Source organism: Dromiciops gliroides, chromosome 2 (assembly GCF_019393635.1).
Source record: "Dromiciops gliroides isolate mDroGli1 chromosome 2, mDroGli1.pri, whole genome shotgun sequence".
Classification (NCBI taxonomy): domain Eukaryota; kingdom Metazoa; phylum Chordata; class Mammalia; order Microbiotheria; family Microbiotheriidae; genus Dromiciops; species Dromiciops gliroides.
The window spans coordinates 623009771-623023501 of NC_057862.1; the positions used below are offsets into that span (position 1 = coordinate 623009771).

The window sequence follows — 13731 nt, forward strand, 5'->3', positions numbered from 1 at the left end:
GGAGTCAAGGAAAAAATCCAATTTGGGAACCTGGGTAAGTAGGAGCATGGTGATAATCCCAGCAGTGATAGGGAAGTTAGGAAGAGGGAAGGGTTGGGAAAAGATAATAAGTTCAGTTTTGGACATGTTGAGTTTAAGATGTCTATGGGTCACAGTTCAAGATGTCCAATAGGTAGTTGGAGATGCAAGAGTAGAGGGCAGTGGAGAGGTTAGAGATAGATAAGTAGATTTAAGAATCATTAGCATAGGGATGATAGTTGAATCCACGGGAGCTGATGAGATCACTGAATGAAACAATACATAGGGAAAAGAGAAGAAGGCACAGACAGTGCCTGTGGGACACTTCATTGTTAGTGGCCCTAAACGTAGGAGGAAGATCACAAAGACCTAGAAGAAATGGTCAGGTAGGTGAGAGGAGACCATAAGATAGTAGTGTTGAAAAATTCAAAGAGAACAGGTGACTTGAACTTCAAAGAGTAGATCTTTTTGAGTAGTAGAGGCAGAAAAAGCAGCTGGGAGAAAGTTTTCTGCCTATGAATTCCAAGTTTGTTTTCCTTTTGGTGAGTCCTACCTTCACTCTAGGGATGCATATAGGTCTTCAAATTTAGAGTACTACTCTGAGGGCTGAGACTTTATTTGTATGCTCAATGTACAATGCCTTGAATACAGAAGGTATTTAATAAATGCTTGTTGACTTATTGATTAAATAATTTCACTGTGAAAGGAAACCAAATTTGGGATTCCTAAAGACATAAGCCCCTTTATGTTAGACCCACATGTCTGAGTATTGGTTGTGATAAATGGTCCATCACATTGTGGTTTAATCCCTTCCTGATCTTCTAGCTCCAGGGTCATATGTTGCAGTGTCTAAAGGCATTGAAGTCATCCTTGTGCAACTTGCAGATAACATGGAGATAGGAGGGATATTCTATCATTGAATAATAGAATCAGTCTGTAAAAATGTCTTGATGAACTAGAAAATTGGACTGGATCTTAACACTATTGAAATATAAATCTAAATAAGATGAAGTCTAGAACCTAATATAACAACATGATATTTAACAGTGATAAATGTAAAGTTCAAGGAATTATCATCACAAATGCAATATGGTGGAACCATGGTTAGCAGTTTGAAAAAATTCTCGTGTTTTTGTGGACTGCCTCTTCAATATGAGTCAGCCATGTGATATGACATTCAAAAAACAAACAATGAAACATAAAACAAAAAGGAAAACAAAACCCCAAAACCAAAACACCCCTAATGGGATTGTGGACTACTTTGAATGGCATAGCTTCCTGAAATAAGGAGATGATATTATCTTTTTACTCTTCCCTATTTAGACCACATATTCTGGCCAATACATTTTAGAAAGGGTATTATTGAGCTGGACGGCATCTAGAGGACAACCAGGATAGTGAAATACCTTGAGTCTTCGCCATGCAGGGATAAATGGAAGGAACTGGAAATCTTTCACCTAAAAAAAAAAAGATCTAAGAAGTACATGATAGCTGTTTTCAACAATCTGAAGAAGGATTAAACTTGTTGTTTCACTCAAAAAGGCAGAGCAGTGAGAAAAAGTTTCAAAGAGAATAATTTAGGCTTGACTTCAGAAAGAATTTCCTAGCAAAAATGGGATGAGCTGTCTCAGAAAAGAGTGGGTTTATCCTCATTCCATGTCTTCAAGCAAAGGATGAATGTGTACTTGTTGGTTTATTGGAGTTTCTTTTTGATTTATGTGTTGAAGGACTTGGTTATTGAAGCTCTATCTGCCACCCATCGATGACATTTTGTAATTCTGATGAATTTTGGGTCAGCAGTCACTCTAAAAGATATCTATTACATCATAAAGGAGTTGCAGTGGGGAAGGATGTAACCCTGTAGTATAATCTTGAGGGCAGGGACTTTGTCACTTTTGTATTGGTGTTCCCCTTGCCTGGAATATAGTAGGTGATTAATAAATGTCTGTCAGCTGATTGATTCCTCTCTGCATCACTGTAGGGAGAATCTAAACCAGTGAAATTACAGGTCATACTAATGTTTTGGGGTTTTTTTGGTTTTTGTTTTTGTTTTTTGTGGTGAGGCAATTGGAGTTAAGTGACTTGCCTAGGGTCACACAGCTAGTAATTGTTAAGTGTCTGAGGCCGGATTTGAACTCAGGTCCTCCTGAATCCAGGGCCGGTACTCTACCCACTGCACCACCTAGCTGCCCCCTTGGTCATACTAATGTTAAAGAAGGGAATAGGTGGGAAGAAAATGGTGTGAATTCATATAATAAGAATTTATTTGTATAGTACTTTCAAGCTTTAAAATGAGGGAAACAATTTCTGAGAGATGAAGTGACTTGTTTAATGATCATTCAGTAAATAAGTGTCTAAGGTAAGATTCAAACCCAGGTTTCTGGCTCCAAATTCAGGGCTACATCTACTGTGCAACAGTATCTCTCCACAAAAATACTTGTTCCATGTTTCTTCATGGCATGGAAATGTTCTTTCTAGTTAATGCCATTAAAACAGTTATCAAGCAGCTTTTATAGTGTTGGAAAATTTTTGGCTATTGTCTCAGTGAGACGAAATTATTGGGAACTGATAGGGATGAAACAAAAGAACATCAATAAGAAATTTTAAAATAATAAGATCCTTTAAAGTTGGTCAATATGTGTTTTAGCAGTACTTCAGTACAAGGGTGAGTATGATAAAGGATAGTGAAAAGTGTGTGAAAACATGGATCAGGATTAATATAAAAAAAGGTCTGAAACACATATTTCACAAAAACCTCTAACCTAGATATCATAAGTACTTTCTTTCTTTTTTTTTTTGGTAGGACAATGAGGGTTAAGTGACTTGCCCAGGGTCACACAGCTAGTGTCAAGTGTCTGAGGCTGGATTTGAACTCAGGTCCTCCTGAATCCAAGGCCTGTGCTTTATCCACTGTGTCACCTGCCCCTCATAAACACTTTCTCAAATAGAGTTTAAAAGCATAGCATATGGTAAACATTAAAAAAAATTTAAAAATGAAGTTAATTTATCTTGACAAGAAACAACTGGTTAATTAGGGCAGGAACAATTTCACTCGGCAAATATTAAACACCTATTTTGTGCAGGTACTGGAGCTAGAAATAAAGCCACAAAAAAAAATGATCCCTGCTCAGAGCTTACAGTCTATTAGGGGAAAGAACATGCAAATAATTTTGTGCAAACAAAAGTATGACTTGGAGATAATCTCAGGGGGAAAGGCACTAAGCTTAAAAAGGACTAGGAAAGCCATCTTGTAGAAGGTGGGACTTTAGCTCAGACTTGAAGGAATCCAGGAGGCAGAGGAGAGGAAAGAGAGAGCTCCAGGCATGGTAATCAGCCAATGAAAATGTTCTGTCAGGAGATGGAGTATCTTGTTTGAGAAGCAGAAAGAAGGCCAGTGTTACTGTATCTCAGAGTACATAGAGGGGAGTCAAGTATAAGATTACAGGAGACATAGGAAGGGACTAAGTTTTAAAGAGTATTAAAAGCCAAAAAGGATTTTTTCTTTGATTCTGGAAGTAGTAAGGAGCCACGGAAGTTTATTGAGTAGGTGAATTACATGGTTAAAAACATGTTAAGGAAAGTCAATTTGACAGCTGAGAGGAGGATGGACTGAAATTTTGAGAGGCTTGAAGCAGAGAGACCAACTAGCAGGCTCTTGTAACAGTCCAGGCAGGAGGTGATGAGGGCCTGCCTGCACTAGTGTGATGGCCATCTCAAAGGAGAAAAGGGGGCAAATGTGAGAAGTGTGACAAAGGTAGATAGGAAAGAAAAAGGTAGATATGACAGGATTTGACAACTGATTATAAAGAGTGGTGTGTGTGAGAGAGTAAGGAGTCTAGGGTGACACTTAGGTTGTGAGCTTGGGTGACTGGGAGGACTTAGGGCTTGTATGTAGGAAGACCAGTGACTCAGTTAGGTAAAAATAAATGCCAAGTTATAATAAAGGATTAGAAGGTTATCTGTAATGCACTTACAACAGATCCAATCAAATTTATTCAAACAAGTGCTTTAGGTTTGTATAGCAGAAGCCTTAGGGCTATGAGGTCATTAACATTCTCTCCTGTTCTGAACCTCAACAATGAAGGTGGGCTTAATCCTGGGAGGTAGAGATCAGTGCAAGAACCCAAGGAACCCAAGATGAGAATGAACAGGGAAGACCACCCTATCCAAAAAGACTGCAAGGGATGGAGCCTGGCCCTGGCACAAAGCTCTAATTCAGGGAGTAAAACTAGAGACATGAGTAAATTCAAGAATACACTATCAGAAAACACTGAAAATCTAGAGATTCTCAAAAGGAGAGAGTTTTTCTATAGCAACTGCACGTAGACTCAACAGGAAAAAAATGCACTGCCACGGAATGCCTAGAAGCAACAAAGGAAGAGGAGGAAAATTAAATAAATAATTAGAAGAATTAGTTTAGATGAGAAAATGGTAAACCTTACCCAAGTAAAAGAATCCCTGAAAACTATAATACCCCCCCCAAATAAATGATTCCATGAGGCAGCAATAAATAATTAACACAAAATTATAACAGAAAAATAGAAGAAAATGCTGACTATGATACACACACACACACACACACACACACACACACACACACACATATATACATATATAGCAACTGACCTAAAAACAGGTAAAAGAAATATAATTTTAGAATCATTAGGCTTCTGAAACTATGATTTAAATAAATGCCTCAATGCTACCTATCAAAGCATCATTAAGAAAACTACCCAAATCTCTTAAATTCGGAAGACAAAGTAAAGATAGAATCTACTAATTAGCTCCTGAAAGAAACCTAAAAATTAAAAGTCCCAGGAATGTCATAGTCAAAATCTAAAGCACCCACATCAAAGGAAAAATAATACTGTAAACATTTAGAAAGAAGACATTCAAGTTCTAAGAATTCATAAATATCACACAGGACATGCCAGCTATTTGCTATAAATAACAGATCTTGGAATGTAGTATCCAAAAGGCAAAAGATAGAGGTCTTACCAAACAAGAAAAACTTACTCTGCAAAGTTGAAGGAAAAAGGTGGATCTTTATGGAAGATGACTTTTAAGCATTTCTGATGAAAGGACCAGAACTGAGTAGGGACTTGAGATATAAACACAATAGTCCCAGAACGTCCAAGATAAACAAGGTCAGTTTATTTGAGCGAATGAGCATTATGATGGAATAGTGCTAACATTCAATGGGGGAACATAATGTTCTCCCTTTAAGAACCTTAATTCTTTCAAAGTTATCTGGGGAGTTAAATATGAAAAACAGAGGTCCTGGGAGTAGATTAGTTTTGTTCTGAGAGATTAAAGAAGTGAAAGAAAGGGGTTGGGGAAAGTTGGTATAATGAAATATACTCATGCAGAAAGGAGGAAGAAGAATATGAAACTTGCTATTTCTCAAATTAGGTTCACTAGAAGAGTATACAGACATGCAGGAAGGTGGAAGGAATGGACAACAGATGAACCTCACTACTCATTTGAAATGACAAAAGATTTGATCACACATGCATATGAACAAACACACAATAGAAATACTTCAAACACATAAGGAAACAAGTGGGGATAGATTAGTGGAGGCTAAGCAGGAGAATAAGCTAGGAAGGAATAATCACAAGCAAACCACACATACTGATCCTGAAGCAAAGATTAAAGGGAGAGGAAAATGAAAAGAAAATATAACAGGCACCTCTATTGCCTCAGATAACTGGTGAATGGCTGGAAAAAAAAAACAACACCAACAACAACAACACAAAACTGTGGTATATGAATGTAATAGAGTATTATTGTGTTATAAGAAATACACAATAATATTTCATAGAATATAGGGTAGTATGAAGTGAGCTCAACCAGGAGAACAATTTATACAAATACACGCAATTTTGTAAAGAAAAACAGCTTTAAAAGACATAAGAACTCTTAAAGTTCAGTGACTAGCCAGGGTCTCCAGAGGATCTGTGATCAAGCATATTGACCACATACTGATAGAGAGGTGGTAGATATAGGGTAAAAAGGCATACATTTGGACATGGGCCACTGTATAGATTAATTTTGCTTGATTATGCTTATTTGTTACAAGGGCTTTTCTTCTTTCATTTTTTAAATTGGGAGATGATGAGGGGAAGTTAACAGTATTGGTGTCAAAATGGATGGGAGTGCTTTATAACATTTCAAAAAAATATACAGAAGGAAGTTTGGAAGGAAGCACAGATAAGTAAGATGCTTTTTAAGGTAACAGGTAGAATATACTATATACTTTAAAGAAGCAAATAGTAAGACATGGAGATACATAGTTTCACATAGAATTCTCTTTTTGTGCTATAGTCTGAAGGAAAATATAAATTTGGGGGTGCATTAGTTCAGAGAGATTTTTTTTCATACAAAACAACAGAAAGCTCACAGAGATTGAAAATGCAATGTTAGGTGTAATATCACCTCATAAAAAATCTAAAGCCATTGATTGGGATAAACATGAAAAAAGGTAAATAAGAGGACTCAGTAACTTCTGACCCTATATTCCTACTTTCTTCTCTTTATAAAACTTCATAAGAAATCATATTTTCATAAATTGTGTCTACTTAGTGAAAATATGAGAAGAGTAAGCAGTCAAAATAATACATTATATCACATTACACCTTCACATTTACATCGTTGACTGAAAGGTATACAGAGAAATTGATTCCATTTTTATCATTTGTTGATAATAAAACAACATGTTCTTATAACAAAGTGTAGCCTTAAAAACTCTTATTCAACCAGATGTTCCCCATACCATAGACTAAGGTCATGATTTGTGACAGATGAGAACAACCAGATGACAATGATAATGGCCATATAGTTTTCAATATCAAGTGAATATAGTCGGGACATGCTTATCAGTATCATTCAGGATGACTTATGCAGAGGGCAAAAGAAAAAATAATTCCCTTAAGATGGCAAGATCCTCCAGGAACTACTGTGTGTGGGTGCTAATGTGTTGATTTCTTCAAATTCCGGAATATTATGGAAGTTTCTCTTTTAAAAATATATTTATCCTTTTTATATTCTGCTTTTTTTCTGAAAATTTCTCTTCTCTTCTTTCCCCTACCCAATGGAGCGTTTCCCTTTGTAACAAAACATCATAATGAAGAGGGAAAAGCAGCAACCAGCTCACTGAATGTGTTTGACAATATATATAGCATTCTCCCCCCCACATTCCTCAGCTCTTAATGAAAGGAGGTAGTATATCTTTATCTCTTCTCTAGCACCATCTTGGTCATTATAATATTACAGAATTGAAATTTAATTGGGGGGGGGGGTTGCTGTTGCTGTAGTTATTATTTAAATTGATTTCTAGATTCTTCTTATTTTATTGTATTATTTTAAAAAGCTTAATTAATGATTACTAATTGGACATAGGCCTCCATGTGCCACCAGCTGTTTAGGTATTGCTCACCTACTTTGTTTCCAATTCTTTGCAAATGCAAAATAGTGTTGATTGAATATTTTGGTATATATGTGGGAAGCCTAAAATTCTAACTGTGATGTCTAAAAATCTAATGTGTGGTCTCCTTAAATTAGAAGCTTTAGCACCAGTCTTTGGGCATTAAGCATTTATTAAAGTATATTAGGGGTTAGCAAAGAGAGAGAGAGCAAAAGCTGCCTTCACCTAGCTATCGAAGAGCGAGAATGTCCTGCTGCCAACAGCCGGTTCCTGAAAAGGACGATTCCCAGTGGCTTCTCCCAGAAGCCCCTGTGAAACAGGAAGCAAGGCCATCTTCACACACAGCTCCAAGCTAATTGGCTGATAGCATTGATAGATAAGATCCACAGGTGGTATACATAACTTCCTGATGCCAATCTGACCTTTGAAACCCCAGAAAGGTCACCTCATGCTTTTTTCTCAGGGTGGAGCTGCCATGGTTCTCACAATGTTCCTTATTGTTTCTTAGTTCTTTTGGGTATACATGATTAGGATCTCTTAAGGTATAGACTTTTAAGTTGTTACTTTAGCATAATTCCAAGTTGCTTTTTGGAAGAGGCTGGACCAATTCATATTTTCACCAACAATGTATTAATGTGTCTGTCTTCTCTACAGTTCATTTAAGTTGACTATTCTATCTTTTGTCATTTTTGCTAATTTACTTAGGATGAAGTGAAACATCAGAGTTGTTTTGATTTGTGAATTCATTGAGATAAATAAACCACTTCTTTGAAGAGGTCAGGAACAAAAAAGAGGGGAAAAAAGAAATTAGACCCCTGGGAGGGGTTGCAGAGTAAATAATAACTTTTTTGGGGGGGGAGTTGTTATTTTTGTTCTGAGGAGAGGGTAAAAGGTTAAAGTTTGATCAAAACTTTAAAAAGTGAAGTTTAATGAAGACAAATTCACAGTAGCACTTATGTTCTAAACCTCAACTGAACAAGTACATGATGGGTATGATGGGGGAGATGTGTTGTACAGCAAGTTCATTTTCCTAAGGATTTCTGAGCTTTGTCATGTACCCATCTGCTGCCTGATAAATACCACTGGGCCTTTACATCTATCTTGCATCCAAACCTTCCTATTTGTGTTATCTCTCTAACTAGATTGTGAGTTCCTTGGGAGCATGAACTTTTTCTTTTCAATTTGTATCACCAGCACTTAGTACAATTTTAGAACAACGTAAGTGCTTAATGAGGGCTTTTCTATTTCATTCTATTTGATCCCAGCTTTTACTTTATCTCTAAACCCAGTATGATGGCATCAATGTGTTGGTCAGCCAAAATGCAGTTATAAATTGCATTGATCAATGTATAGTAAAGAACACTGCAGAGTTTGGGGGCAGTGACAAACCCCAGCACTCTACACTGATTAGACACACAGTTTTTGCATTCAGTTCTGAGCTTCCCATTTTAAGAGGGATGTTTGAAAAACTGGAATATGAAGGTATACCAAAGTTTCATAGTGGGAATGTTTGAAAGAACTAGGAGATCTTTATCAGGTAAAAAGTGTAGCCAATATAAACTCTAAGGATCCTTATCACAATTCCTGGTTTTACAGACAAGTATTGGGTCTCAGAGCAAGGCTACATCCTGCAGGGTTCTAGGGAGATCTTGGCTCAAGCCTAAACTTGTGCTTCCCTCCCCAAGATTATCAGTTGAGAATAATTTTTAGGAATATTTACTAGTTTGATACAACAAGAAACAAGTTAGTATAAAAGCATCTGTGATGGTACCACAAGTTCATACAAAGTCCAGGGGGAAATGGGATCAAACTTAGAGAACATAGATAACAAAGGGGTAGCTCACAGTTCTAGTTTCCTCAAGTCCTTTTCTCCTAATGTGTGGGATGCTCAAGAGGTTCTCTTCAGTCATGGTGTATTTTCTTTTACTCAGCTCATTGGTGGGGCCATGACATGTGTCCAGTCTGGCCTTAGATATTGATTCCAGACCCTGCCAAGAAGCTTATCTAGGGAGACTGCTAGGATTCCAATGGAAGATGGAAGTCCAGCATCCTCCATACCTCTGAACTCACAAAGTCCTCACCTGACCAAAGGTGGGTGGAGAAAATGGGGAGGAGACCCAGAAAAAGATGAAGCCTTGGGCTTCTTCTTCCCTCCAGATTGTAGTACAACTCCCTTCGAGTTTTACTAGAGTGCTACTCTTGCTCAGTTTCTCTAATGGCTCCTTTCTCCAATAACTTGAAAATTTACTATAGGATCGCCTGGGCGTGACAGTTTCTTCAATCTCTCTGAGAACCCTCCTTCCTGTGTTAAGACATTCCTGTTCGAAGGACTTTTCCCACATATTCTAATGCTTATGATTTTATTGTTTTCATCTAAGGTATTATATTTTATCAGCTAATTCAAGTATTGTGAGTTAACAGTGAATAACTCAATCGATCCACCCTTACTAGACAAGTTAGTAATTCTTGTCATCAAATAATTGAAGTGTTCTCCTTTAGAAGATGAGTATTTATTTTGTAACACTTCAGAGGCCATAGGAAATTACAATTAGATGCATTTCTGCTTGGCTAATGTCAGCAGGGGAATGAATGTTCTCCATAAAGTCATTTTTTATTTGGAAGCAGGTTACCACAGATTTGGAGAAACAAAGGCACACGGGACTCCTCTGTTTATCCATCTCTCTTGCCCAGCCTTTGAAGTTTTTGAGCATCTCGAAGGGCATTCAGGCTTCTGTTCATCTTTGGATTGACACTGACTCTTCCAAGATAAAAAAGATGTGCATAGATTCAACCCTGAGACACCATGGTGTAGCAGTCCATTCTATTAGGAGATGCCTATATTAGACCCTCACATACCTAAGTGCAAACAATCAGAGGACACAAATGCCTTTGCAAAAATGGCAACATATATATTCTTAGCATCACATGTTAGCTTTCCTACTTTCTCTTGGCCAGGGATAGGATTATTCTTTTTTCTTTATTCATGTTTTTGTCAATCTTTCTGATCTTGTTTACATTTTTCCTTCTCTTTGCCTGCCGAACTTTGTTTAAAAACAAAACAACCCCCCCAACCCCCCCCCAAAAAAACAAAAAATAATTACTGAATCTCTGTCACTTAAAGGCCTTTATTTGAAACTGTTTTCTCCATTTTATTTCATTTCCACATAATTAGGTTATCTGTTTTCACAAAGATATCACTATTGAGAAGTTATTTATTTATTTAAGTTGCAGAACTTAATGTGAAATGTAGAGAGATATGATGTGGACTTTTGTCCTAGCAAATCATATGTAACACACTCAGGATTATTTTTGAGGAAAGTGTTTTGTAAACCATTAAATACTATACATATATGAGCATTACTTTTTTTCATCAAAACAATTGTACTATTACAGTAGCTGTTCTTTTTAGTACTTTTAATCTTGGACTAAATTTTATCAATTTCATACTACATGGCTGCATGTTTTTATGGTTTAGTGTTCAATGGTGAAAGGTATGAGGAAATAGATTTCAGCTCACTTCAAGAAAGAATATTTGAAAATTAAAACTTTTTACATGAAGTGGATTCCCTTTTTTTTTTTTCCTTGTGAGGCAATTGTGGTTAAGTGACTTACCAGGGTCACACAGCTATTAAGTGTCAAGTGACTGAGGCTGGATTTGAACTCAGGTCCTCCTGAATCCAGGGCCAGTGCTCTATCCACTGCGCCACCTAGCTGCCCTGTGGATTCCCTTTTGAAGTAGATATTACTACTTCCAGAAGTGTTAGAACAGTGGCTAATATAACTACATATCTGTAATAATTTAGAAAACATTCTTACTCTCAGCTTTTGTAATTCTTCTGGCTGGTCTTCCCTTCCTATCCTAGCCTATCATGATCTCTTTTATCTATGAAATACTCCAGACAATCGGGTGTTCAGGGAGGACCAGCAACTCTGGAGTGAGGGTTCCCTGAGCCCTTTTCAGGGCTGATCATACACCTTTGGTGTCCATCTGTCACCTAACTCTCGCCTATGGATCAAGAAGTAATAGTATGCACAGCAGCCACATACTGGGAAAACTATTTTGGCAGATGGGCCTATACTAGATTGAAGGTAGCCAACAGGAATCAAACCATCTATGAATTGGGGGCATGTGCAACATGTAAGGACTTTCCCTTTCTGGAATGAGTGGATGAGAACAATTTGTTCCAATGGCCATGAAAGTAGCTTGAAGCAAGCCACCTATGTAGTGTTTAGCGCTTGGCCCTCCACTGCATCCTGGGCCATAGCCATTCATTTTGACTTCTGTCTTGCCAATGAATAGCAATGGCTCTGGAAGAGAGAGTGAGGGTGACAACTTGGTACAACTCTGCCTCACTTAACTCCATTCACATGAAAATCAAGACGTAACACTGATGTCATTAGTGCTCTTCAAAAATAAAGGATGAACAACAACTGCATTCTATGTACTGTACCATATAATTTAGGACTTGCCAATATTCTGTCTTGTATTGTTTTCTAAATCTTGCTATGGCTATGTTTTCCAACTAAGCAAAATTGCATGCTTTACAAGGATACAGACATATCTTATACTTCTTTCATATGTCCCACAATAGTCTAACATTACATTTTCTAATTGTCAGTCTTGGCATATATTTACCAATCCAGAGATCTTTTACTACTGGTTATCCTTACTTCCTTATAAAATGTTTTATTTGGTGTCTTTCATCTTCACATCATGGTCAGTTCTGGAAATCCTGCACCTACCTTTTCCTTCATCCTCCACTAAAACTTCCCTTGCATCAAGAAAATCAATTAAGCCAAAACTAGCACTTCTGACAATGTAAACAACATGGTTCCCTATGTAATGATTGGAATGATGCCACCTACTGGAGACTTACTATAGAAAGCTCGCCATGAAGTGAAGGTCTTTGAGGGCAAGACCAGGAGTCTTTTCTTTGGCTTCAGGAAGTGATGTTTGGCTTGTGGGAGGAAGAAGGGGGGAGCCTGGCGCTCTGACTGGGTCTCTTTTCCTGAGGATGCTGTAGAGAAGGGAGCTAGAAATGTGCTCTCCCTTAATAGATAGGAATCTAGGCCTTTTCTTCTCTCTTTACCAAATTTTCTTATCTCCTTAATAAATGCTCTAAAGGCCTAACCCTTGCTAAAGCTTATAATTTATTGGCGACCACTCATTAGATATTTTAGATAGTTTTAGCTAGAATTTTAGCCCTTAATACCTAATAATACCCCTCCATCAGACCTGTATGCAGTGAGGAGGGGGAGGTATCATTTATTATCTGTTCTCCAGAACCACTGCTGTTTTCAGTTACTCAGTTTGGTGTCCCTTTTAATGATCTTTTCTTTTAACATTATTGTAATCATTCTCATATACTGTTCTTTTGGTTTTGCCTTTTTTGCTTTGCATTAGTTCATAAAAAATCTTCCTATGGTTCTCTAAATTTTTCATATTTATCATCTCTAACTATACAGTAATTTAGATTATATTTATATGGCATATTTATTATTTCAAACATTCCTCAGTGTATACCTACAGTTTCCAGTTTCTTTGTTACTGCCAGAACATCCTGCTCTGAATATTTTTATTTTATCTTGGTCTAATTGTTGTTACTATTTAAAACATAAAGACCCTCCCCCCCAAAAAATGACTACTCTCTTAATCCTATTTATTTCCCCACTTTCTGCTTCCTTCTTAGGTTTTGCTCCTCACCCTACATTCCCACTCTGAGTTATTAGAAGCCACTGTGCTGAGGCTGCAAAGGGGTAGAGCAAATCTTTGATAGAGAATTTATATGTTATGTTGTTTCCCAATATAGCCTGTTGGTCTAAAATACTGCCATATATGGAATGCAACAAAGGTTTTATTTACTTGAAAAATTCAGTAATATGATGTTATCAGTTCCTATAATCTTGCTGATTTACTCTTACTCTCATTAGATTCTAGCTAGTCTTCTAAAGTCTGAGTAAATGAATCACCAGTAATGGGTCCTAGAGTACAGATAATAAAAAATGCTTTCCCCTCCTCACTGCATACAGGTTTGAAAGAGGGGGATTATTTAGGGAACCATTTGTTTTACATTTTCAGATGTTGTGGTTTTGCTTAGCTGGATTTCTTTATTACAAGGCAAGTTTTAGTGGGGTGGGGTTAGAGAGGTCATAGATGCTGAATTTCTAGAAATGGCTATGATGTTGGTATTTGTATCCCAGTTCTTAGCACAGTTCCTGGCACATAGTGGGTACATTATAAATGTTTATTGACTGACTGAATGTTGCCATCTCTCTCCAAGGTATAT

General features: G+C 37.2%; 1 protein-coding gene across 14 annotated transcripts in view; it reads left to right on the plus strand.

Annotated features, from left to right (window-relative positions):
* LOC122744641 (zinc finger protein 215-like) overlaps positions 1 to 13731 on the plus strand; it is a 57124-nt gene that overhangs the window by 27352 nt on the left and 16041 nt on the right. The window lies entirely within an intron of this gene.